General features: G+C 35.6%; 1 long non-coding RNA gene across 2 annotated transcripts; it reads left to right on the top strand.

Annotated features, from left to right (window-relative positions):
* Positions 1-6,009: 6,009 nt before the first annotated feature.
* Positions 6,010-26,454, top strand: LOC131833119 (uncharacterized). Of its 2 annotated transcripts, none has more exons than XR_009354328.1 (4): positions 6,010-6,140; positions 7,068-7,159; positions 18,468-18,547; positions 26,236-26,454. It is a non-coding gene; the product is annotated as an uncharacterized LOC131833119 (long non-coding RNA). The 2 variants fall into 2 exon arrangements; XR_009354329.1 differs by lacking the exon at positions 26,236-26,454 and adding an exon at positions 20,481-20,548.
* The last annotated feature ends 276 nt before the right edge of the window (positions 26,455-26,730 follow it).

The raw sequence follows: 26,730 nt of genomic DNA on the forward strand, positions 1-26,730 counted from the left end.
CTCTGAGAAGTAGGAAAGCCAAGTACAGAAAATGGAAAATATGTCAGGTAATCTATATAAGCACTGGTTGTATAAATCAGTAAAAATAATATCTAATTTGTGATATTAAACAAATCAAAATAAAGCTGAAAGACTAATCAATAACTTTTGAAACAAACAGAAATGAGATAAAGCATTTAAGATTTTCTGATAAAGGTAGACCATGGTTTTCAGACCAAACCTTCCATACATACATACATATAATAGAAATAATCTAAGGGCGTCTCAGTGACTCAGTCGTTAAGCATCTGCCTTGGGCTCAGGTCATGATCCCAGGGTACTGGGATTGAACCCACCTCGGGCTCCCTGCTTGGCAGGAAGCCTGCTTCTCCCACTCTCCCTGCTTGTTTTCCCTCAATTGCTGAGTCTCTCTCTGTCAAAGAAATAAATAAAATCTTTTAAAAAGATCATATAATAGAAAAATGTACTTAAAAATCTATTTAAATTAATTGCATACTTTTCAAGGAAAAAAATTATTTGCACGTACATAACCTAAGACAAAGAGAAATCTGAAGAGGTAAGTAGGACTAAGAATGGGTTTTGGAGGCATTTTCTACTCAAAGTACTTGCAGATTGCAAAAGTAATGAACTGAAAGCTAAGAAACTGAATATAGTTTTTTGTTGTTGTTGATTTTTGTTTGTTTGTTTGTTTGTTGCAGATCTTTGTAGCAGGGAGGGGGAAAAAAAAAGAAAGAAAATTCAGGTATAAACAAGGAAGACAAACTCTGGTAAACCCAAGACTTTTGCTGGGGACCCCAAAACACTGTACTATATGAATAAGAAGACCATAAAATGCTTTCTCACAGGATCTGAAGTCCATTTCTAGTCCTTTCAATATCATATTAAGGTGGTCAAGAACTACCATTATCCTTATCCTAATTATTAATGAAAGACAAAAGTAACTCTCTCTGGAGAACTATTATCTTCCAGAGTTTCCATTTATATATACTATATTTTCTGATAAAATCAGAAATAGATATTCAAGAAGATAAAACTTTACTGAAAACTAAAAACTTAGAGTACCTAGAAAGTATCAGACATGAATTTTATAATAACATGAAGAAGAGTTGTTATAATAGGAGTCACCTAAATCCAATTTCTCCTTATGTCTTCCAAAATGATACAGATCATTAAAGATAACAAATGAAACCACCTATAAACCACTCTACCGAATAACTGATTGACAAAGAATGTTATAATTTTGTAATTCTATGGATTTAAGGAAATAAACAACTAAGATAAGCAGAGTCAAATTTGGCACCCAAGTCAGAGAAGAGAATCAGGTTAATTGTACTGAAGATAGATGAAGATAGTGGAATCCCTGGAGATTAAAATAATTCTTGAAAGAGAGAGTTTCAACATAAGAGAAAAACAGAAGCATGAGAACCTGGTAGACAGAACATTAACTACAGGGAAATGAAAAGGAAGGGGCTCAAAGGTTATGAGACCAGAGGTTAACATTTTGGGTGAGGCACAACCTCTGAGGGACAAAGAGGTAATAGAAAAGGGAGGATATCTTGGAGGTCTGGTGAGCAAAGAGGAGGATAACAAGTGGTTAAAATTAAGTTTTCTAAAGAAACAAAATAAGTTTACCAAATCAGACAAACCAATGCTTTCCTTAAAACAAAACAAACAAAACAAAAAACAACCGACAAACAAACAAAACCACCATTTATTAAAAAACAAAACAAAACAAAACAAAAAACACTGAAATCCAATGAACCAAGTGAAGAGAATTTCTTAAAGAACTCAATAACTCAATCAAAACCTAATCTCTTGCCAGCACAGAATCCCCTCTTATGGCTTCTTAGGAAACTTTCTTTCTTTCTTTTTTTTAAAATACAAAACAAAATAAATAAACCAAAAGCAATATTTGTACAAAGTTAAAATCAGAAGAAAACAGAAAGCTGGAATTAAAACATTTTGGATAATGAAACTATACTTTCCTCCTTACCAAACCACCCCCACAACACAGAGTAAAAAGAAAACACAAGAACACCCTAAAATAACACTCTACTTTTAATTAAATTCCCTTGCCAGAGAACTAATTCCAATCCTTGTCAAAATATCCCCAAATATTGAAGAGGAAGAAACACTTCCAAACTTATTTTACAAGGCCAGCATGACCTTGATATCAAAACCAGACAAGGACACCACAAGAAAAGAAAATCACAGGCCCATATCACTGATGAAGATCAATGCAAAAATGCATAAGTCAACAAAATGTCAGCAAACCACATTCCACAATACATTAAAAGGATCATACAACATGATTAAGTGGGATTTATTCCAGGAATGCAAAGAAGTGTCCACATCTGCAAATCAATCAGTGTGATAAGCCACATTAACAAAATAAAGGATAAAAATCATATGATCATCTCAATAGATGCATAAAAAGCATTTAACAGAATTCAACTTCTATTTATGATAAAAATTCTCAATAAAGTATGTGTAGAGGTAACATAACACAACATAATAAAGGCCATATATGTCAAACTAACATCATACTCAACTGAAAGCTCAAAACTTTCCCTCTAAGAGCATGAGTAAGACAAGAATGCCCACTCTCACCACTTTTATTTAACACAGCATCGGAAGTCCTAGCCAGATCAGTTACATAAGAAAAAATATATAAAAGTCATCCAAAATGGAAAGGAAAAAGTAAAACTGTCACTATTTGTAGATCATCATGCAGATATGATTTTATATTTTATATAGAAAACTGTAAAGATTCCACCAAAAAAAACCTCTTAGAACCAATAAATAAATTCAGTAAAGTTACAAGGTACAAAATTAATATACAAAAATACATTGCTTTCTATATACTAACAAACTATCAGAAAGAGAAATTAAGAAAACAATCTCAGGTTCGATTGCATCAAGAAGAATAAAATACTAAGAAATAAATCAAATTAAGAAGGTGAAAGACCTGTACACAGAAAACTATAGACATTGATGAAAGAAATTGAAGATGATGCTAATAAAAGGAAAGCTACTTTGTGTTTATGGACTGGAAGAACAAATATCATTAAAATATCCATACTGCTCAAAGCAATCTACAGATTTAGTGCAATCCCTATCAAAATTTCAGTAGTGTTTTTCACAGAAGTAAAACAAACAATCCTAAATTTGTATGGAACCACAGAAGACCCTGAAGAGCCACAGCAATCTTAGAAAGAAGAACAAAGCTGCAGGCATCACAAGCCCTGATTTCAAACTATATTACAAAACTATAGTAACCAAAACAGTATGATATTGAAATTTTTAAAAAGACACATAAATCAATAGAACAAAATAGGGGATCCAGAAATAAACCCACATATATGCAGTCAATTGATTTATGATAAAGGAGGCAAGAAACCGTTTCTTTAATAAACGATATTGAGAAAACTAAAAATCAGCCACATGCAAAGAGTAAATCTAGACTACTATCTTACACCATAAACAATAATTAAAGTGGATTAAAGACTTGAATGTAAGACCTGAAATCTTGAAGTTCTAGAAGAAAACAGATATTAAGCTCCTTAACATTGGTCTGATTTCTGCATCTAACTTCAAAAGCAGAGCCAATAAAAGCAAAAATAAACAAGTGGAATTATACCAAACTAAAAAACTTCTGCAAAGCAAATCATAGATAAAATGGAAAGGCAGCTTACTGAATGGGAGAAAATATATGTGAATATCTGATAACTGGCTACTGTTGAAAATAAATAAAGAACTCATATAGCTCAACAGCAAAACAATAAACAACCCAAATGAAAAATGAGCAGAGAATCTGATTAGACACTTTTTTCCAAAGAAAACATACAGATGGCCAACAGTCGCATGAAACGATGCTCAATATCACTCATCATCAGGGAAACAAATCAAAACCACAATATCACCTCACACCTGTTAGAATGGCTATTATCAAAAAAACAAGAAGTAACAGGAGTTGGTGAGAATGTGGTGAAAATGGAGACCTTATGCACTGCTAGGAATGTAAATAAGTGCAGTCACTTTAGAAAACAGTATGGAATATTTTTCCTCAAAAGAAAAAAAAAAATAGAACTACTGTATGACCCAGCAATTCCACTTTTGGCACTGATTTGAAAAGATATATGCACTATCCCCACCCATGTTCATTACAGTATTATTTACAATAGCCAAAATATGGAAACAACCTAAGTATCCATCAATGAATGAATGGATAAAGTAGGTATTGTATACATCTATGATGGAATATTATCCATCTATAGAAATTTGCAAAGCCAAATGTAGAATTGAGGACATTATGCTAAATGAAACCCATCAGAGAGAGAAAGACAAATACTATATGATCTCACTATATACAGAATTTAAAAAAATAAAAGAAAAAAGAAACCAAGTTCATAGATATGGAGAACAGATTAGTGGTTGTCAGAAAGAAAGAGGAGTGGGAAGTGGGCAAATGGGTGAAGTGGGTCATTAGGTACAAACATCTAGTTCAATAAGTCATGGAGACATAATGTACAGCAGGGTCACTATAGTCAATAACATTGTATTATATATTTGAAAGTGGCTAAGGGAGCATATCTTAGAAGTTCTCATCACCACAAAAAGAAAAAAAATAAAAGAGAGAGAATTCTGTAACTATGGTAACAGATGGTAACTGGACTAATTGTGGTGATCATTTCTCAGCATATACAAATACCGAATAACCATGTGGGACACCCGAAGCTAATATAATGTTACATGTCAATTATATTTCAATAAAAAATTAATTCAATACATTTTCTCAATGAACAAGTTCAGAGTTAGCAACTTTTATGTCCCCTAGTTAAATCATGATAAAGCCTAAGCATGAATATAAAATTCATCCACTACCTAAGGAGGGTGGCAGGAAAACCAGGTTAATTTAAGATTCTGGGCAAACACCCAAATTCTGCTTCTACTCACTTGCAGGCAACAGGCAGTTTCCATAAAACCAGGGTTGAAGTGAGGAGATCTGAGAACCCCAAGACATGCCAGGGTTGAGGGCAGAATGGAAAGAGAAGAAAAGCAAATCTAAGACCACGAAGTTTCTAAATTATAAGGAACAGAAAAAGTTTTTTTTATTTTTTTGTTTTTTTGTTGTTTTTCCCTACAGATCAAGAAGTTTGCAGCAGGAGAGTAAACCAAAAGTCCGGAGCAACTGCCTAGAGCTGGAACTGTTATCGACAACGGGTGTATTTCAATCAGGGTGTTTAATGGGTCAGATACAAAAGGTCTCATTTAGGATGAATGTAAGCCCTTGTTCATCTGGATGATTCAAGAAAAAAAGGAGTAAAAGGGGAGAATAGCTGAAGATATAAATTACCTGTGTAGTTATAATCCCCCAAATGCACACGCTCATGGACCATTTCACTAACATTTTACTTCATTTTGGTCAGATTTTTAGTGCTAAAAAACAATTGTCTATTGGAATGACATTGGCAGTTGCCAGGGAAGCCATAGGTATCTTTGCTAACTCTCATAACATTAAGAGAAGAAAGAACAAATTAGTGAAAGCTAGCATGCCGCCCTTCAGTGGTTGACAAAGCAGTCACAGGACGTCAAGGCCCGGTCAGTGCCAAAGCAGTAAGTAATAGCTGTGCCTTGATATTCAACATTTGGTTTCATGACTTTAAAGTCATGAAAGTGGCTAAGGGAGCATATCTTAGAAGTTCTCATCACCACAAAAAGAAAAAAAATAAAAGAGAGAGAATTCTGTAACTATGGTAACAGATGGTAACTGGACTAATTGTGGTGATCATTTCTCAGCATATACAAATACCGATAGCCACATGTGGCTATCCTATTAAGACACATGGTCATTTTCCTATGCATAGCTAGCACAATAGAAACATGTGAAATGACAAGATAAGATCCAAACACGGCAATAATCCAAAACACAACAAAATCCAAAACACATAAATGCCATTGTGATGTCAGCATCATTCCCTGAGGAAGCTGTGTCTCTTGAACAGGAGATGTTAAATTCCCATAAAGAAATTCTACTAAGGGCAGCAACATGGCTTCATTACAAAGCTAATGATGTAGCCATTGGCCTTTTCACATAGGAATGAAGAATTCTCGGACATTATCCTCCTCAACTACAGCATGTGAGTCCACTGAAGCATACGTGCCATGTTTTTGTTTGTGTTTTGGATGCCATGATAAAACAGAGTAACTCATTTACATAATAATACATTTCATGGTCAACTTACTGAAAGGGGATTTCACCCTGATCGCTACATTCCCAACCCAACATCACAAGCCCATAAGTTTAGATAGAACAAGTATTCTATTTTGCAGGAGTGGAAATCCTGGGATGGAAGTTACCTGCCCAAGGTTAAAGAGTAATCAATATAAGCAAGATTTTATCTAAGTCCTTTGACTTCAATGGAGTATTCCTTTGATTTGTAAAATGTCACAGAGGTAGAAAAAGCATTTATGTTTGTAGTATAACAATTAAACCAACAAAGTATTCTATATATTTTCAGTGTTTTATTTGTAACACTAAAATTTGATTTATAGATAATTTGCTAGTAAAATTGGCAGAAACTGACATTAATTTTCCATTAAAATGACATTTGGGAAAATTATATTAATAAAATGAGGAAATTAAGTTAATAGATTTAATAACAAATAGAAAGTAATGACTTCACTCTTTCAAAATCACTTTAGAAATGTCAGGTATTTTTTATAAGGTAGAATATCACAACAAAAGAACTTTTCCCTGAGGAAACATTTCACCTGCAGTTTTCTAAAGATAGGGTGTGACTTTACAGTAAATTTCCAGAATAAAGAAAATTCAATTGTTTGACACTCAGGCCATCCAACTATGTCACTGTTTTCCTCTTTCTTCACATGGACTCCTCATCGCTATCCTTGCTAGTTTTTTTTTCCTTGTTTCTCCCCAGTTCTCTAGCCAATTCTTGCCATTATTGTCAATGACTTCAATATGTACATAGATTAACCATTTAATATCTAAGTCTCTCAGGTGCTTGACATCATCTCCACTGAGATTCTCTTTCATGTCACCACAGGTATACATTGCCTTTGTGAATAATCAATTTTGTCATCACCTGAAATTGAGACCTCCACTGAAACCTTGACAAACAGCTACTCTCTCTCTCTGGTAAGTATCTGTAGTATTTTTTTTTTAATAATTTTTTTATTTTTTATAAACATATATTTTTATCCCCAGGGGTACAGGTCTGTGAATCACCAGGTTTACACACTTCACAGCACTCACCAAATCACATGCCCTCCCCAATGTCCATAATCCCAACCCGTTCTCCCAAACCCCCTCCCCTCGGCAACCCTCAGTTTGTTTTGTGAGATTAAGAGTCACTTATGGTTTGTCTCCCTCCCAATCCCATCTTGTTTCATTTATTCTTCTTCTACCCACTTAAGCCTCCATGTTGCATCACCACTTCCTCATATCAGGGAGATCATATGATAGTTGTCTTTCTCTGCTTGACTTATTTCACTAAGCATGATACGCTCTAGTTCCATCCATGTTGTTGCAAATGGCAAGATTTCATTTCTTTTGATGGCTGCATAGTATTCCATTGTGTATATATACCACATCTTCTTGATCCATTCATCTGTTGATGGACATCTAGGTTCTTTCCATAGTTTGGCTATTGTGGACATTGCTGCTATAAACATTCGGGTGCATGTGCACCTTTGGATCACTACATTTGTATCTTTAGGGTAAATACCCAATAGTGCAATTGCTGGGTCATAGGGCAGTTCTATTTTCAACATTTTGAGGAACCTCCATGCTGTTTTCCAGAGTGGCTGCACCAGCTTGCATTCCCACCAACAGTGTAGGAGGGTTCCCCTTTCTCCGCATCCTCGCCAGCATCTGTCATTTCCTGACTTGTTGATTTTAGCCATTCTGACTGGTGTGAGGTGATATCTCATTGTGGTTTTGATTTGTATTTCCCTGATGCCGAGTGATATGGAGCACTTTTTCATGTGTCTGTTGGCCATCTGGATGTCTTCTTTGCAGAAATGTCTGTTCATGTCCTCTGCCCATTTCTTGATTGGATTATTTGTTCTTTGGGTGTTGAGTTTGCTAAGTTCTTTATAGATTCTGGACACTAGTCCTTTATCTGATATGTCGTTTGCAAATATCTTCTCCCATTCTGTCAGTTGTCTTTTGATTTTGTTAACTGTTTCCTTTGCTGTGAAAAAGCTTTTGATCTTGATGAAATCCCAGTAGTTCATTTTTTCCCTTGCTTCCCTTGCCTTTTGCGTTGTTCCTAGGAAGATGTTGCTGCGGCAGAGGTCGAAGAGGTTGCTGCCCGTGTTCTCCTCAAGGATTTTGATGGATTCCTTTCGTACATTGATGTCCTTCATCCATTTTGAGTCTATTTTTGTGTGTGGTGTAAGGAATGGTCCAATTTCATTTTTCTGCATGTGGCTGTCCAATTTTCCCAGCACCATTTATTGAAAAGGCTGTCTTTTTTCCATTGGACATTCTTTCCTGCTTTGTCGAAGATTAGTTGACCATAGATTTGAGGGTCTGTTTCTGGGCTCTCTATTCTGTTCCATTGATCTATGTGTCTGTTTTTGTGCCAGTACCATGCTGTCTTGATGATGACAGCTTTGTAATAGAGCCTGAAGTCCGGAATTGTGATACCACCAACGTTGGCTTTCTTTTTCAATATCCCTTTGGCTATTCGAGGTCTTTTCTGGTTCCATATAAATTTTAGCATTATTTGTTCCATTTCTTTGAAAAAGATGGATGGTACTTTGATAGGAATTGCATTAAATGTGTAGATTGCTTTAGGTAGCATAGACATTTTCACAATATTTATTTTTCCAATCCAGGAGCATGGAACATTTTTCCATTTCTTTGTGTCTTCCTCAATTTCTTTCATGAGTACTTTATAGTTTTCTGAGTATAGATTCTGTGTCTCTTTGGTTAGGTTTATTCCTAGGTATCTTATGGTTTTGGATGCAATTGTAAATGGGATTGACTCCTTAATATCTCTTTCTTCTGTCTTGCTGTTGGTGTAGAGAAATGCAACTGATTTCTGTGCATTGATTTTATATCCTGACACTTTACTGAATTCCTGTATAAGTTCTAGCAGTTTTGGAGTGGAGTCTTTTGGGTTTTCCACATATAGTATCATATCATCTGCGAAGAGTGATAATTTGACTTCTTCTTTGCCGATTTGGATGCCTTTAATTTCCTTTTGTTGTCTGATTGCTGAGGCTAGGACCTCTAGTACGATGTTGAATAGCAGTGGTGATAATGGACATCCCTGCCGTGTTCCTGACCTTAGAGGAAAAGCTTTCAGTTTTTCTCCATTGAGAATGATATTTGCGGTGGGTTTTTCATAGATGGCTTTGATGATATTGAGGTATGTGCCCTCTATCCCTACACTTTGAAGAGTTTTGATCAGGAAGGGATGTTGTACTTTGTCAAATGCTTTTTCAGCATCTATTGAGAGTATCATATGGTTCTTGTTCTTTCTTTTATTGATGTGTTGTATCACATTGACTGATTTGCGGATGTTGAACCAACCTTGCAGCCCTGGAATAAATCCCACTTGGTCGTGGTGAATAATCTTTTTAATGTACTGTTGAATCCTATTGGCTAGTATTTTGTTGAGTATTTTCGCATCTGTGTTCATCAAGGATATCGGTCTATAGCTCTCTTTTTTGGTGGGATCCTTGTCTGGTTTTGGGATCAAGGTGATGCTAGCTTCATAAAATGAGTTTGGAAGTTTTCCTTCCATTTCTATTTTTTGGAACAGTTTCAGGAGAATAGGAATTAGTTCTTCTTTAAATGTTTGGTAGAACTCCCCCAGGAAGCCGTCTGGCCCTGGGCTTTTGTTTGTTTGGAGATTTTTAATGACTGTTTCAATCTCCTTACTGGTTATGGGTCTGTTCAGGCTTTCTATTTCTTCCTGGTTCAGTTGTGGTAGTTTATATGTTTCTAGGAATGCATCCATTTCTTCCAGATTGTCAAATTTATTGCCGTAGAGTTGCTCATAGTATGTTCTTATAATAGTTTGTATTTCTTTGGTGTTAGTTGTGATCTCTCCTCTTTCATTCATGATTTTATTTATTTGGGTCCTTTCTCTTTTCTTTTTGATAAGTCGGGCCAGGGGTTTATCAATTTTATTAATTCTTTCAAAGAACCAGCTCCTAGTTTCGTTGATTGGTTCTATTGTTTTTTTGGTTTCTATTTCATTGATTTCTGCTCTGATCTTTATGATTTCTCTTCTCCTGCTGGGCTTAGGGTTTCTTTCTTGTTCTTTCTCCAGCTCCTTTAGGTGTAGGGTTAGGTTGTGTACCTGAGACCTTTCTTGTTTCTTGAGAAAGGCTTGTACCGCTATATATTTTCCTCTCAGGACTGCCTTTGTTGTGTCCCACAGATTTTGAACCATTGTATTTTCATTATCATTTGTTTCCATGATTTTTTTCAATTCTTCTTTAATTTCCCGGTTGACCCATTCATTCTTTAGAAGGATACTGTTTAGTCTCCATGTATTTGGGTTATTTCCAAACTTCCTTTTGTGGTTGAGTTCTAGCTTTAGAGCATTGTGGTCTGAAAATATGCAGGGAATGATCCCAATCTTTTGATACCGGTTGAGTCCTGATTTAGGACCGAGGATGTGATCTATTCTGGAGAATGTTCCATATGCACTAGAGAAGAATGTGTATTCTGTTGCTTTGGGATGAAATGCTCTGAATATATCTGTGATGTCCATCTGGTCCAGTGTGTCGTTTAAGGCCTTTATTTCCTTGCTGATCTTTTGCCTGGATGACCTGTCTATTTCAGTGAGGGGAGTGTTAAAGTCCCCTACTATTATTGTATTATTGTTGATGTGTTTCTTTGATTTTGTTATTAATTGGTTTATATAGTTGGCTGCTCCCACATTGGGGGCATAGATATTTAAAATTGTTAAATCTTCTTGTTGGACAGACCCTTTGAGTATGATATAGTGTCCTTCCTCATCTCTTATTATAGTCTTTGGCTTAAAATCTAATTGATCTGATATAAGGATTGCCACTCCTGCTTTCTTCTGATGTCCATTAGCATGGTAAATTCTTTTCCACCCCCTCACTTTAAATCTGGAGGTGTCTTCGGGCTTAAAATGTGTTTCTTGGAGGCAACATATAGATGGGTTTTGTTTTTTAATCCATTCTGATACCCTGTGTCTTTTGACAGGGGCATTTAGCCCATTCACATTCAGGGTAAGTATTGAGAGATATGAATTTAGTGCCATTGTATTGCCTGTAAGGTGACTGTTACTGTATATGGTCTCTGTTCCTTTCTGATCTACCACTTGTAGGCTCTCTCTTTGCTTAGAGGACCCCTTTCAATATTTCCTGTAGAGCTGGTTTGGTATTTGCAAATTCTTTCAGTTGTTGTTTGTCCTGGAAGCTTTTAATCTCTCCTTCTATTTTCAATGATAGCCTAGCTGGATATAGTATTCTTGGCTGCATGTTTTTCTCGTTTAGTGCTCTGAAAATATCATGCCAGCTCTTTCTGGCCTGCCAGGTCTCTGTGGATAAGTCAGCTGCCAATCTAATATTTTTACCATTGTATGTTACAGACTTCTTTTCCCGGGCTGCTTTCAGGATTTTCTCTTTGTCATTGAGACTTGTAAATTTTACTATTAGGTGACGGGGTGTGGGCCTATTCTTATTGATTTTGAGGGGCGTTCTCTGAACCTCCTGAATTTTGATGCTCGTTCCCTTTGCCATATTGGGGAAATTCTCCCCAATAATTCTCTCCAGTATACCTTCTGCTCCCCTCTCTCTTTCTTCTTCTTCTGGAATCCCAATTATTCTAATGTTGTTTCGTCTTATGGTGTCACTTATCTCTCGAATTCTCCCCTCGTGGTCCAGTAGCTGTTTGTCCCTCTTTTGCTCAGCTTCTTTATTCTCTGTCATTTGGTCTTCTATATCACTAATTCTTTCTTCTGCCTCATTTATCCTAGCAGTTAGAGCCTCCATTTTTGATTGCACCTCATTAATAGCTTTTTTGATTTCACCTTGGTTAGATTTTAGTTCTTTTATTTCTCCAGAAAGGGCTTTTATATCTCTCGAGAGGGTTTCTCTAATATCTTCCATGCCTTTTTCGAGCCCGGCTAGAACCTTGAGAATTGTCATTCTGAACTCTAGATCTGACATATTACCGATGTCTGTATTGATTAGGTCCCTAGCCTTCGGTACTGCCTCTTGTTCTTTTTTTTGTGTTGAATTTTTATGTCTTGTCATTTTGTCCAGATAAGAGTAAATGAAGGGGCAAGTAAAATACTAAAAGGGTGGCAACAACCCCAGGAAAATATGCTTTAACCAAATTAGAAGAGATCCAAAATTGTGAGTGGGGAGAAAGGGGATAAAAAGAGGTTCAAAAAGGAAGAAAGAAAAAAAAAACAAAAAGAAAAGAAAAAAAAAAAGAAAAGAAAAGAAAAGAATTTTTAAAAAAAGAAAACACCTAAGAAAAATGTAAAAAAGAAAAAATATATATATTAGATAAACTAGTAAAAAATCGTTAAAAAAGGAAAAGGTAACAGTTAAAAAAAAAATTTTACCCGAAGGCGAGAAAAAAAAAATGAAAAAGAAAAAATTAAATTAACTGCAAGACTAAAAAAAATCACAGGAAAAAAGCCATGAGTTCCGTGTTTGGCTTTCTCCTCCTCTGGAATTCTGCTGCTCTCCTTGGTATTGAAACCGCACTCCTTGGTAGGTGAACTTGGTCTCGGCTGGATTTCTTGTTGATCTTCTGGGGGAGGGGCCTGGTGTAGTGATTCTCAAGTGTCTTTGCCCCAGGCAGAATTACACCGCCCTTACCCGGGGCCGGGGTGAGTAATCCGCTCGGGTTTGCTTTCAGGAGCTTTTGTTACCTGAGCGCTTTCCGTAGAGTTCCGGGGGACGGGAATACAAATGGCGGCCTCCTGGTCTCCGGCCCGGAGGAGCCGAGAGCCCAGGGCCCCACTCCTCAGTGCGCCCTCAGAGAACAGCGCCCAGTTACTCCCGTCTGCCTGACCTCCGGCCGCGCTCCGAGCTCACCGAGCCTGCGACCGGTTCAAGGTAACACCGAGCTGCGAGCTTACTGTCGGCTCTATCTCTGTAGCCGGCTTTCCCGTTCCAATACCCGCAAGCTCTGCGACACTCAGACACCCCCGATCCTTCTGTGACCCTGCGGGACCTGAGGCCACGCTGACCCCGCGTGGGTTTCGCCCCGGTTTAGCCTCTGGAGCGATGTCCCTCAGCGGAACAGACTTTTAAAAGTCCTGATTTTGTGCACGGTTGCTCCGCTGCTTGCCGTGAGCCGGCCCCTCCCCCCGGGGTCTATCTTCCCGTCGCTTTGGATTCACTTCTCCGCCGGTCCTACCTTTCAGAAAGTGGTTGTTTTTCTGTTTCCAGAATTGCTGTTCTTCTTCTCTTCGATCTGCCGATGGATTTTCAGGTGTTTGCAATCTTTAGATAAGCTATCTAGCTGATCTCCGGCTAGCTGAAGCAGTCTCAGCCTGCTACTTCTCCGCCATCTTGACTCCTCCCCCAGTATCTGTAGTATTTTTAACTCACTGGTATAAATCTTCACCTTTTCAAAATCCCCAAGACATTACTCTGTTTCATTTCTCACTGACATCAGCTCTTGGCTTCACTCCTCTTTGTCCAGTTTAGATGCCACAACTCATCATTTAAATTCACCACTTTATATAAAGCCTTACCTCTCTTAGCATTTTTCTCTTTGATTTTGCTTTCCCTGGACAAACTCAACCATTTACTTTTGCCTGCACCCATGGACCTGAACAATTTAGCACAAACAATCTGGTAAAGTTGATTGGTTTTGCTTGAAATTTTTGGTCAGAAATTCCAAATAGATATTCAACATGCCCTCAGCAAACCCAATATATTTGTAAACTACACCTGCCTTCCTACTCTCCAATAGTATCATTCTATAACCTCTTTCCACAATCTTGCACAATCTCCCTCCTACTTTTTCAATCTTGGTGACATAGTACACTGAAAGCCAAGTGACAACAGAGGCAGGGCCTACTCTTCTTCACCACATGATCCACACAAAACCATCTTCATGAAAACCTATCTCCCACATTTCTTTCTATAGTCTTTAAACAAGAACACCGAGTGTCCCCATAAGTTAAGAGGTCCAAGGTCCCTGAGTTAAGAAAGAGATGATCTTTTAGCAGTGCTGAAAAAGCTAGGCTAGGAAAAAGGTAGGGTGACACTGAAACATGAAATAGAATTGGAGGAGAAAGGCAGGGACCAGTCAAAGGCCCGATGTCAAAAAGAAGTTCTTAAGAAAACAAGCAGTAGTAAGATTCAGAGATTAAGACCCAGGGACTTCCCTGTGTCTGTCTTTGTCCAGTGATAGCCGTCAATCACAACCATACCCTAAACAAACAAACAAACAAACAAACAGAATCTGTTCATACTATCAGTGATGAAATTCTGGGTCACTCACCAGGGAGTAATCTAGGGCAGTAACGTGCTGGACTATAATAAAGGAAATTTAATTTGGGTGTCCCGGAAGTGAGATGGAGTAGTCATAGTCCAAAGACTGGAGACATCAACAAGAATTGTAACTTGTTTTATTTACATTTGTCTTTAGTCTATGAGATCATGACTGTCCACTACTCAAGAAGATTCTGGGGCTGGTTAGCTTCATATTATATTGCTGAAGGCACACAATGGGGCAACATGAAAGGATCCAGAGAAGTCAAGGGGTGGATTATAGGCCATATGTATCTTTTCAGATTCTTTTGCTCTCTCCCACTCCCTTCATCCTGGTACTTGTTACATTTCAGTCACCTTTGGGGCCCTATTAACTTCATCTGAACCATTAACCAGGTTTCAGCCTATACTTTGTGTGGGATAGGATCTCTCTTCCTACTACTTAAAAGCAGAATGAAGCACCATATTTTAAGGCATGGAGTCTGGCCTCCCCAGAAGCGGCCAAAGGATCAAGGTTGATATCAACTGAAGAAGTGGGGGAGTTAACTCTCCCCAAATGGGAAATTAGACCAAAGGGAGATGAGAGATAGAACACACCAGCAGATACATGCTAGCTCCCCTCTCTGTATGATTTATCCCATCTCCCTTTCTTGTGCTGATAGACTATTCTGAGGCAATGTTTTCAAAACCAACTTACTGGAGATTCCCCAGGTAGCCTAATAGATTTACATGCCAAGCAGCTAGTTGTTCGTTCTCTACAGCTCATCATAAAACAATAGCAAGTAGGTAATATAATGTATTGTATTGTATTATATTGTATTGTATTTATTTCTCGTCATTCCCTGCTTCATTTGTCTTTTTCTCCACTTTACCTGCTCTGGTTTTGCACCATCCAATAAAATATTAGCACTTAAGCCTTGCTTCAGATTTATTTGTTTGTTTGTTTAAGGGAACCTAGGCCTACAAACACCTAATAAGTCCTGTAAAATTCTAAAACTTATATGATTTAAATATATTTATTTATGAATACTTATACATTCTAAAAACAGTACACATGAAAACTATTGGTCTTGAAGTCAACAATACTTTATTAACTTATTTTTTAAAAGTCTCTTTATGGGGCATCTGGGTGGTTCAGTCAGGTAAGCATCTGCCTTTGGCTCAGGTCATGATCTCAGAATCCTGGGATCAAGTCCCGCACTTGGCTCCCTGCTCAGTGGGGAGCCTACTACTCCTCCCTCTGCGTGTCACCCCACCCAGTTTGTGCTCTCTCTCTGTGAAATAAATAAATAAAATCTTAAAAGAAATAAATAAAAAGTCTTTTTATTAACTTAGATTAGTATCATTTTGTACTTATCTGTGTTCTTTTTAACCTCTTCTCTAAAAACGTAGGAAACTTTATTTTTATATTCAATGACTGTCCTTTGTATTTGCTACATAATGATCTCATAATGGTTAACAAAGTTAAGAAAGGTATTATTAAAATTATCATTATGAAAAGATCCATACTTTCTCACTGAGGTATATAAAAAAAAATATTTCCTCAACATACTGCATCTCTCATGAAAACTCACAGAAATAGACACCAACAGTCACTGTCAATGGACAACTCATACCTTGGATTCTTGAAAAGTTCAGAGTTTACTGGGGAAGACAGACACACAAAATAATAGAAATTGATAAGACTTATAATAGAGGAATGTGCCAAGGGCTAAGAGAGCAGAAGAAAAAGGCCAATTAACACTGCCTGGCAAGGTTATCAAGAAAAAGGTAACATTTGGAATATGTCTTAAAGGATTAGCAAGATGTCCCCCCACAAGGAAAAGAAGAAAGACTATCCCCAGAAGAAAAATGAAATTCACACAACAAATACTTAACTGACATTTATGTTTCAACCAGAGATTTATACTCTAGAAACAGAGTGGCAAACAAACCATACGAAGTCTAGTTTTCATTCCAATAAGGGCAGATACTGAACATACGAAGGAAAAATTAGTTATGAGTGTTGTGCCTGTAATTAAAATAAGAGGACATGATAGAAAGTGACCAAGAGACTACTCTAGTGTAGGTGTTCAGGGACAGCCTCACTGAGGAAGTGACATTCATGACAAGTTGCATCAAGCCATTAGGGAAAGGAATGAGGGGGAAAGTTTCACAGCTTGTTCATGGAATTTGTATGATGGGAGAGCAGCTCAATTAGATGGATAGTTAAGGACTTTCATGTTGAATTTAACCCTAAAAGAATAGCAAACATTTTTATGAACATAACAAAGGAAGGGACTCAGAAGAGTTTCAGTAGTTGTACAGTTTGTAATTAAGTGAGGAGGACCTAGAGGAAGAATGACAATCTGGTAGATGAGGCAATTGTCCATCCAGTTGAACACAGATGAACACCTGAGCACAGACAATGGCAGGAGTTATACTAACAAGAAGATATTTCTCAAGAGGGATTTAAATGGTAAGTATATTAGGACTTAACAAGTGAAAATTATAACTTTCTAAAGTAAAAATGGTGAAGGAATTAGGATGATAAGTTCATAGTTGGGATATTCCCTGTGAATGGTAATGTGACTCACCAAGATAAGGAATTCAAATACAGGAGTGGTATTTGTTTTTAGTAAAGGGTGAGTAAGTGAGTAACAGAAGAGTACTTTAGTTTGAGGCATGCTGATTTTGTGATGCTTGTGAGATACCCAGTGTCAGTGTATAATTAGAAATAAAAGTCTAAAGCTGAGTAGAGAACATAGATTTCAAACTCAGGAATAATGAAAGAATGTCATACAAAAAATAATTGAGATTGTTAGAATTTATATGAATAAATTCAACACCTATTCACCAATCTCAAAATCTTCCAAACATAAATCAGAAAGCATTGTCACACACACTTTTGTCATTCTAAGATGAGAATTCTCTGAAGAAATCATCCCCATCTAAAGCTGCAAAGAAAACTCTCTCCATGAAATAGAAAATCCTCCCAAAGGTTAATATTCTTTTGAAGTTAGTAATAATGGATCTAGTAAGTAGGCTTTAAACTTAGAAATTTTCAACCTGCTTTAATTCTGTTAATCTACAAAGCGAATTTCATGGGTACTTAGATTCCAAATTTAAATCCTAATTTGTTCTCTGTATTGTTCCTTACATATTTGGGTATTGCACATGTAGTAGTTACTTCCCTGTGTTATAAACACAGAATATATAATACAATACTTATTGAGATATAAGAAAGAAAAAGTAGGTTCCTTTACTATGGGGAAAATGGTTCTATTATGTAGTTAAACATACAGTAAATGACTTCTATTTTCTCATCATGAAAAATCAGAAAGTTGTAGAATATATCTGTGGATGTAAAAAAAAAAAAAAAAGTCATTGCATGACATTCTAGAAAAATCATGTGGCCTTAGGTTTAGAATATCATCTAGGGGCGCCTCTGTTTTTGGCTCAGGTCATGATCTCAGGGTCCTGGGATCAAGTCCTGCCTGGGGCTTTCTGCTTGGCAGGGAGCCTGCTTCCTCCTCCTCTCTTTCCACCTGCCTCTCTGCCTACTTATGATCTCTGTCTGTCAAATAAATAAAATCTTAAAAAAAAAAAAGAATATCATATCCAAGTCCCAACACTGCCATTATTAACTGTGAGAATTTAAGTAAAAAATTTAATCTCTCTAAATTCCACTGTATCTTAGAAATGGAAGATAGTACCTAATTTTTAAGGTTATCATAGATTATGAACTGAACATCCAAGTAAAAAGCAATGTATAAACCGTAGAGTGTTATACTATGTAAATTTCAGTTAAAGATGGCCATTTGAAACAAGTGTTAAATAGGGAAATAGAAAAACCTAACTGCAATTAAGACCTAGCTATGATTTGAGAACCATGGAAGACTGGGTCTGCCGCTAGATCTAGCTTTATTTTTACCCCAGATTTGTGGTTCAGTAACCCTTGAAGTAACAGGAAGCTAAAGTCAGTTATTTCTTATATTCTTCCAAATTAGATGGAATGCTAAGGAAAAAAGGAGTGTGAAGAAAAAGAGGATTGTGGAGTCGACAATCTCATTACCTGAATTATAATTGGGTAAGGACAACTCAATTCAAATGGCTTAAGTAGCAATTAGTTAAATGACAAATTTAAGCTGTGATTCCTTGCTTAGGGGCAAGGTGAAGCTTTTTCTAAAAGTAGTGACATGAAATCCAGAATACAGTTATTTTCTGAAATGTCTGATTGCTGAAGCTCCTAAGCTGTTATTAATTACCAAGAAAAATTAGATAATTGGGTCTAGAAGGAGATGCTTCTCATTGATTGTAAATGTTAGATTATATTTTATATTTTCTAAATAACATACATAAATATTATGTTGTTTTAAAGTATGTTTACCACAAACTAGATGCAACATTAAAATTATTTTAAAAAAATTAAAAACCTCTCTTTTGGTGAATAAGGTGTGATATCTCATAAAAAATTGAAAACTAAAAAGAAAATTTTAAGTCCTTTAATCTAAGTCAGAAGTTCTCAAATCTAGCTGCCCATTAGAATCACCTGGGGAGCTTTGTAAAACTACCACTTTATGGGCTTCATCCCTAGAGCTTCTGATTTAATATGTGTGGGTAAGCCCTTCGCAACAGCAGTTTTAAAAGCTCCACGGGTAATTCTAATATGAAACCAATGCTGAGCGTCTCTGATCTTGACAGAAGATGTATGCCTTTCCATAGATCCCAGAGCTTTAACACATTTAGACCCTTTAAGCATTACCACTAAAAGTTACTGAATAGACAGTGGATTGTGACAAATAATATTTTCACTTAAAGAGACATTTCACACCATGTTCTAATCACTCTATATTCTTATCTAGTTTCTTCAAACACTGCCTTAACAAGCAGGGAGATTAATATCCTCCCCTATTCTGTTGACCAAATATTTTCATAAACAATGGCTCTCCCTCAACTCTGTCAAAACCATCAAAATCATTGCCTTTCAATACAAAATCCCAGATCAGGAGCTCATTTATTTATCTGGAAGTACATTTTGAAGAGTATTCAACCTAGAAGACCAATCAGAGGGCAACTCTCCTTAAAGGTATTCCATTTTTCAAGTCAAGTTTGTTTTAATGGCAGTGATGAACCTTTGTCATCTTCCTCTTACTTTTCCAAAACTGTTGGTCCTTCTCTTAAGTATTTTTCAAAATAGAACGCAAAATTAACAGTATGTTATATAAATATTCCTGGTTTTGTCTTTGGGCTGTCTCATATCTTCCATTCATGCAGATATTCTATTTTCCTCTATGGAAAATACAAGTCCCATTCTTTATCCTTCATAACACATGTGTGCACCTGCTACCTAAAAACATGAGCACTACACTTCAGACAAGATCCACTCCATAGGATTTGTGGAGCTCTTATACAACAGAGACAACATAATGATTTTTAAAACATTACCTGATTTCTAATTCACTAACCTTTTATTTATTTAGATTATAAGGTATACCCTTATAGCAAAATGGTTATGACAATGCTAAATGACTGGTCTGATTCTTAAAAGTTTTAAATTATGTCATCATGTCATCATGTTTGTTTATGAGACAATTAAGTAATCCTAAGGCTGTCTATATACAATTTTAAATAACATAATATTATATAGCATATGTAACTCTAATGACCAACTTTTTACTACATTTGATAATATTAAAACCAGAAATATCCAATAGAAATTTCTGCAATGATAGGAATAATAAAAGATGTTCTCTTCTGTATAATTTACCTCATTTTTCCCCCAAAGTCCTTTTAGACATGCACTACACAAGACTATCCTCACCAGATGCTGCAGCGCAATGTACAAAGTCATAGAGGACTCCCTTTTTATTAAGGCACACACAACTTGGAAGAGCACATCCACGCAGCTTTCCAGGAGATAAAAAGCATCTCTTGGATCAGATCACATTTCCCAGCATTTTTATTTTATTTTTATTGACTTTGTAGATGAAAGAGACCTGAGGGTACAATTATTTTTACAGGTGAATCATTCATGGAACAGTTCCAAGATTTATCAGGATTTGAAACAAGTGTAAAAAGAATAAACAAAATCCACCATTGCAAATTGCACTGGTATACGTTAGTCACTTCCTATGATTTGTGATACATGGCTTTTTTAAGAAGAAAGCTTTGAAGTGAGGGTTTCTGGGAAGAGAGCAAAAAGATTCAGATGCAGAGTGATTGAGTATCTTGCCTACAGTCGCACAATAGGTGAACAGTCAGGTTTGAAAAACTGGTAGTGCAGCTGTGGAGTCTGTATAACTAAACTCACTTTAAAAATGCTGCTGCTACTACTAATAATAATGCAAAAGCTGGTTCTTTAAAATGAGTAATTAAATATGCAAAACACATTGGCTTGATTTAAGGAAAAAAGGAAACAAAGCAAAAATATACAGAACATGATTGAGAATGAAAAGACACATGATTAGAGATATGATGGAGACAAAGATTATAAAACATGAAACTTTATCGTGAATGATTTGAAAAAAAGAGAAAGTTATTTAATAGTCCCAAAGAACACAATTAATCAAAGAAGTAGACCATTTCAATAGGTCAATTATTTGAGAGGTTGGCAAAGTAATTAAAATCTACCATTGAGAAAGCTAATTGGAGCCCAAGTTTCACAGATGAGTTCTAACTTTTAAGACCTATGTTAAATACAAACTTTTAAATAAAAGATAATATTATTAAAATATTCTCAATCAGACAACAACAGTGCATTTCTGAAGCTTCCCTTACTATAAACTGGGGTTATAAAAAAGATAAAAAATAGAAACTATTATTTCTGAATATTTTATATAAATTTTATTTCTCTTTCTTATATTACATTTAGAATATTATACCTGTTTTTTAAAGATTGTTTGTAGGTAGGCTATGTTATCTTTCATTAAGAATAATAAATGGATTATTAAAATGTTTTTATATAAGTTAGATATTACCTCTGACTGGGTTGAAATATGGATTTATATGATCAGGAGAAGAAGAGAAGTTCAGTCATTTTTTATTGAAGGAAAGAAAGAAGAATTCAGTTGCACATAATTGGCTATAGATAAAAGAGGTCTTTTGGGGCCATTTGGGCTTTCCTCCATGGTGGTAAGGGATGCTTGGGAATACAGGAAGGCTGATTTAAAGTCCCTGGTACATTCTGGATCATGCCTGTGGTTAGGTAGCCAATTTTGATTTGCTTTTTCTACCCTTAAACTGTCCTCCATTAAAAATCTTCCATGAGTCAGATATTTTCTTTTTGCTTTAAATTCTCCAGAAAAATCACTCGATAATGTTAATAAACTTTTTTAGTAGGGGTATTAGAAATTACCTAATCTATATACATCGAGCAAAGAGATCCAGTAATTTAATGTCTTTTCCAGGAACATATAACTTTTAAAGAGCAAAGCCACAATTCAAACTCAGAAATTCTATTTTCAGATTTGCTGCTCTTTCTACTCCACTGGATATTCTCTTCTCATGATGACAAGAAAAGTAAAAAAAAAAAAAAAAGAAAGAAAGAAAAAATACATTGCAGATGAGAGATGTAAAAATAGGTTTAATATCTCTATTTGTGTGTATGCTTAAGTAAAACTTGTCCTACAAAAATAAGGAAGGGCAATAGAGCAAAGAAGCAATTCTTCCTGGGCAGCCACTTAGATAACTTTTTCCACACGTATTATGTGGGAATTTTTTTTTCTTTTCTGTTTCTTATAATATATTTATTTATATTAAGAATGTCTTCCGGGAGGGGCGTTGGGAGAAGGGGGGTGGGGTTATGGACATTGGGGAGGATATGTGCTATGGTGAGTGCTGTGAAGTGTGTAAACCTGGTGATTCACAGACCTGTACCCCTGGGGATAGAAATATATTACATGTTTATAAAAAATTTAAAAAAAAAAAGAATGTTTTCCTGTTCCATCTCGTCTTTCAACTACTACAATTAGTCATAAATACAGAACGAGCAGATTTTCCAGATCTAATCTGTATCTGATCCTCAGCTTTTATGAAAATTAAAACTGAACATATTTTTTGCCCTAATATCTAAGAAAAACTCAATTATGTATAATTTTATTTAAATTTTAGAATGGCTACTATTTACTGAAAACCATATAAAATTCAGGAAGAATCCTTGAATGTAACTTAATTATCAGCAGTAATTACACATGGAAAAAAATGCTCCTAGTTTATTTTGAGAGGTAGCTCAGCACAGCACATGTTGCTGATTACACTCATTGTCTTTGCTTAACTGAACATGAGCAATCTCATCTCTACATTTTACATCATAAAGCATCCTCAATTTGGAGTTACTGATATATTTTCTGTTTTCACACTGTCTCCATTTAAATGCTACTCTTGGAAGATATATTTTCAGCAAATAAAAAATTCATAACCTTGTGTAAATGATTAGAATAAAAAAATGGGATCTAAAGAATTCTTTTCAAATAGGTCCAAGGACTAAAATGTTACCCTTATATTCCCCCCATCACTTCCCCAATCCTATAGGGGTTGATGGAAGGTAACATAATGGTTACTATAATCATATGTTTGCAAAAAATGCACACAAATTATTATACCTAACATTTGACCTATTTTTACATCGTTTATAATTTTTTTGCAAAGTAAACACAATACCCAGAAAAAGCTCAAGAACTATGAATGCATCTTTACATAGATAAAACCCTCAAAACTGGGGTGCCTGGGTGGTTCAGTGGGTTAAAGCCTCTGCCTTCGGCTCAGGTCATGATCCCTGGGTCCTGGGATCAGGCCCCGCATAGGGCTCTCTGCTCAGCAAGGAGCCTGCTTCCCTCTCTCTTTCTGCCTGCCTCTCTGTCTACTTGTGATCTCTGCCAAATAAATAAATAAAATCTTTAAAAAACAAAACAAAAAACAAAACTCAAAACTTTCAACAAATACTCTTCTCCAGTGGATAGTCAACTCCTCCCAAATAACGATTTTTTCTTACATGGGGAAGATGAAGAACTGTATGTTTTTGTGTGTAACACACATGTACACTGGCTTATAGGCTAGTCACAGATGTTTCATAGAAACAAGAACAATGTCATTACTTTGTTGTGAGATAGTATTCTATATCTGATTTTTGACAGCTCCTATGTTGACCTTGTACCCTAATTCTAGTGCAATTTTCGCACTAGTCTAAGTTTTGGGGTTGGAGGTTTATCAGTACTGTAGTAAGTATATTAACTCTTTGATACCAACAAAAAAGCAGTTAATACACCATTTGTTAAAAAATTTTAACAAATGCACAAAATGAACCATGTTAAGATTGAAGTAGAGGTTTGGTAATTTTTTTAATTTGGGGAAAATTTTTTCTCAATATTTTTACAAATACATTATTTTAAAGAGATACATATTCAAAAACAAGCTGAGAATGAGCCACATCCAGGTAAAATTAATAAAAGCATAAAGTTTGCACTATTCTTCACCCAAATTCCTTAGGTGCCTTAAGTGATCTGAAAAGAAATTGTGGTTAAGCCTCCCTTAAGAGGCCAAATTTCTGGGTTGGAAGATTGTAATCATGAATGTCATTGAGTTTGCATATATACTATGTACACACTTTATTATATATATACATATATATGTATGTATGTATAATATATGCACAAATGTTATGTTGTTATTTATTATATAATGCATGTTCTATATTGTAAACACATATATACATATATGTGTACATATGATGAGATAGCATACATATCAGAGTATAATAATAGCAATAAAAATTAAAACTGTGATTTCAAAATAGGAAGAATACAGCAAGGAATTTTTATTCACCATAAGAAACATAAAATAACTTGACCAGTTAAAACCAGAACAAACTGTGTTAGAAAAAAAAAAAAATCACTGGTCTTATACCATAAATACTACTCAAATGATTGAATAATTAGCAATCACTACAAATAAATTTAGATTAAAATTAAAACATGAATCAAGGAACTTAGAGCCATATCATATTTTTCTTTAGGAAGAGTAATTTTTAAGCTATGCCTTCCTCTTTTTGTGGGCTACCTAGAGAGATACTGTGGCCAATTGAAAACTTATGAAAATTATGTAACCCTGAGTTTCATAAACAATATGCCAGAGCACACTTGTATCTCTTCTTTGATTCCTTTATGTATTATCTGACCAGAAACACCTGACTTTAGCCTCTTTTCCAACTGCTTTGTTTCCTCAGTCTATCCATTGGATATTGGTAGTTTCCAGATTACTGAATGCCAGGTTATTATTTATTAGCTATCAGGCAACTGGTATTAGTAACGAAGCAAAAAGAACATACAATTTCTTTAAGAAGAAAGAGATACATAAATTGAGCCTGCCCTTACTGACAAGAAATGAATAATTGTCTTACTTTTTAAAACACAAAGCTTATTCTTGTTAGTATGGGTTATCATATAACCTTTGGAATCAGGTATCATATAAATGCATTCCAATAATAAATATTGTTACTGTGGTTGCAGTATGGTTCTCTGATGAGACTATGCCCTAAATCAATTCCAATGAAGTGGCTCAAGGCTTTATATGACACAACAAACTGCAGAATTCATTATGACTTCTTCCTTTCCTCCCACTCCCTCACCCTGGGCACCAGACTCATCTGTTGCTAAAATCGTTTGGACCCTTAGTCTGCAATGTAGTTTATACTACTCCATTATTTCCTTCCTTACTGCTATTTATTTAGTTGACTCTTTGTCATTGCGTACCTACACTTCGCAGTGGTCCCTTAATGGACTCTTCTCATCTCTTTTCCTCCAAGGTAACCCTCACAGACCTAGTAAATCAGAGATCAGATGTCTTTTACCCCCTTTTTTTTTTTCAAAGTCCCTTAATCATTTATAGAAGAATGAGCAATTCTTTAGCTTAGAATCTGAGGCATTTCCTCAGTACTCTGAATGCACCTGATACTAACTTCGTTCTTCCATCCTGTCCTCTGCTGTCACACTCTCTCTACTCTGATCACACCAAGAAAAACTACGCATCTGTAACATTTCCTCTGTGATCGCATAGCTAAGCATGGCTTTTTTATATCTATATGTCTTTGATTCTATTCAAGGTTCTATTTAATACCTTCTTTTCCATTAGTTCTCTCTTCTATCCAAGAGCATAATTATGGTGCATTTCACTACTGACGGGCCACCACTTATTTACTTTATACTTGATTATGAATTCCATTATTCCATATTACAATATAGATCATAAATGCTTTAGAATGATTATTGTTTTGTCCTAATATTATAATATTATGTGTCCTTATAATGTGTCTTAATATTATAATAGTATGTGTCCTAATAATATGTGTCCTTCTTTCTCTCTGAATCTAGTATTTTCCCTCCTCTACAAGCTATAGTACATCAAAGTAGTAAGGTAAATGGGTTATAGAATCAGAGAAACCTGGGTCCAAATCTTAAATCTACAATTTAGCAGCATCAGATCTTGAACAAATTATTTTTTCTTATGCCTAATGTAATCCTAGTGGAATAGATATGTTCATAGAGCCTTACATTAGAGGATTCTTATGAACGTTTACTCAACAAAAATGTATTGAGTGGCTTCTTTGGTCTAAGCATAAACTGGGATTTACAGGAACAAAAAAGCTGTTCCTATCTACAAGGGTTATTGTAAAGATCGAATGACACACTGTATATAATAAGCTTTATACTTTATACTCTTGTTGTAGGTGCCAGAAAAGGATTAGCAATTAATAATGTGGTTTCTGCAATGTTTTATTTATAGGTCTTCTCCAAGCATTTGCTGGAAAACTATGAAATGCCAGAATTGGTGGTTACTCTAGAAAGAGAGAGAACTAAGCATGGCTCCTAAGCTCCAGAGCTTGAATCATAACAGGAGAGCAAACTAGGAAGTAAGCAATGTGGTGCAGAGAGATGGGTGTTGATATGATTTGGCTAAGTAGATTTAAGTTAAAAAAAAAAAATAAAAAGTAAATATTTTGATGTTGCTCCCTAATGACAAAAACTGAGAGAATTTGGTCAGGTGGGCCAATGTAATAGTTGAAGTTGAGGTAACATTAAGTAACTGCTGCTACCCTCGGTGGTTTTAGAGCAGGCATTATGATAAACATAGTTGGGTATTTCTTGATCAATCATCTTAGTCACTTCAAAATACCAATTAGCCCTTGTAAATGTTAATAATATAAGCAATAAAGAACAGATGGCCGCATGAGCAGAAAACAGCTGCTGTTTTCCTGTCAAACCAAAAGATGTGAGCAAT

The sequence above is a fragment of the Mustela lutreola genome, chromosome 6 (assembly GCF_030435805.1).
Source record: "Mustela lutreola isolate mMusLut2 chromosome 6, mMusLut2.pri, whole genome shotgun sequence".
NCBI lineage: Eukaryota > Metazoa > Chordata > Mammalia > Carnivora > Mustelidae > Mustela > Mustela lutreola.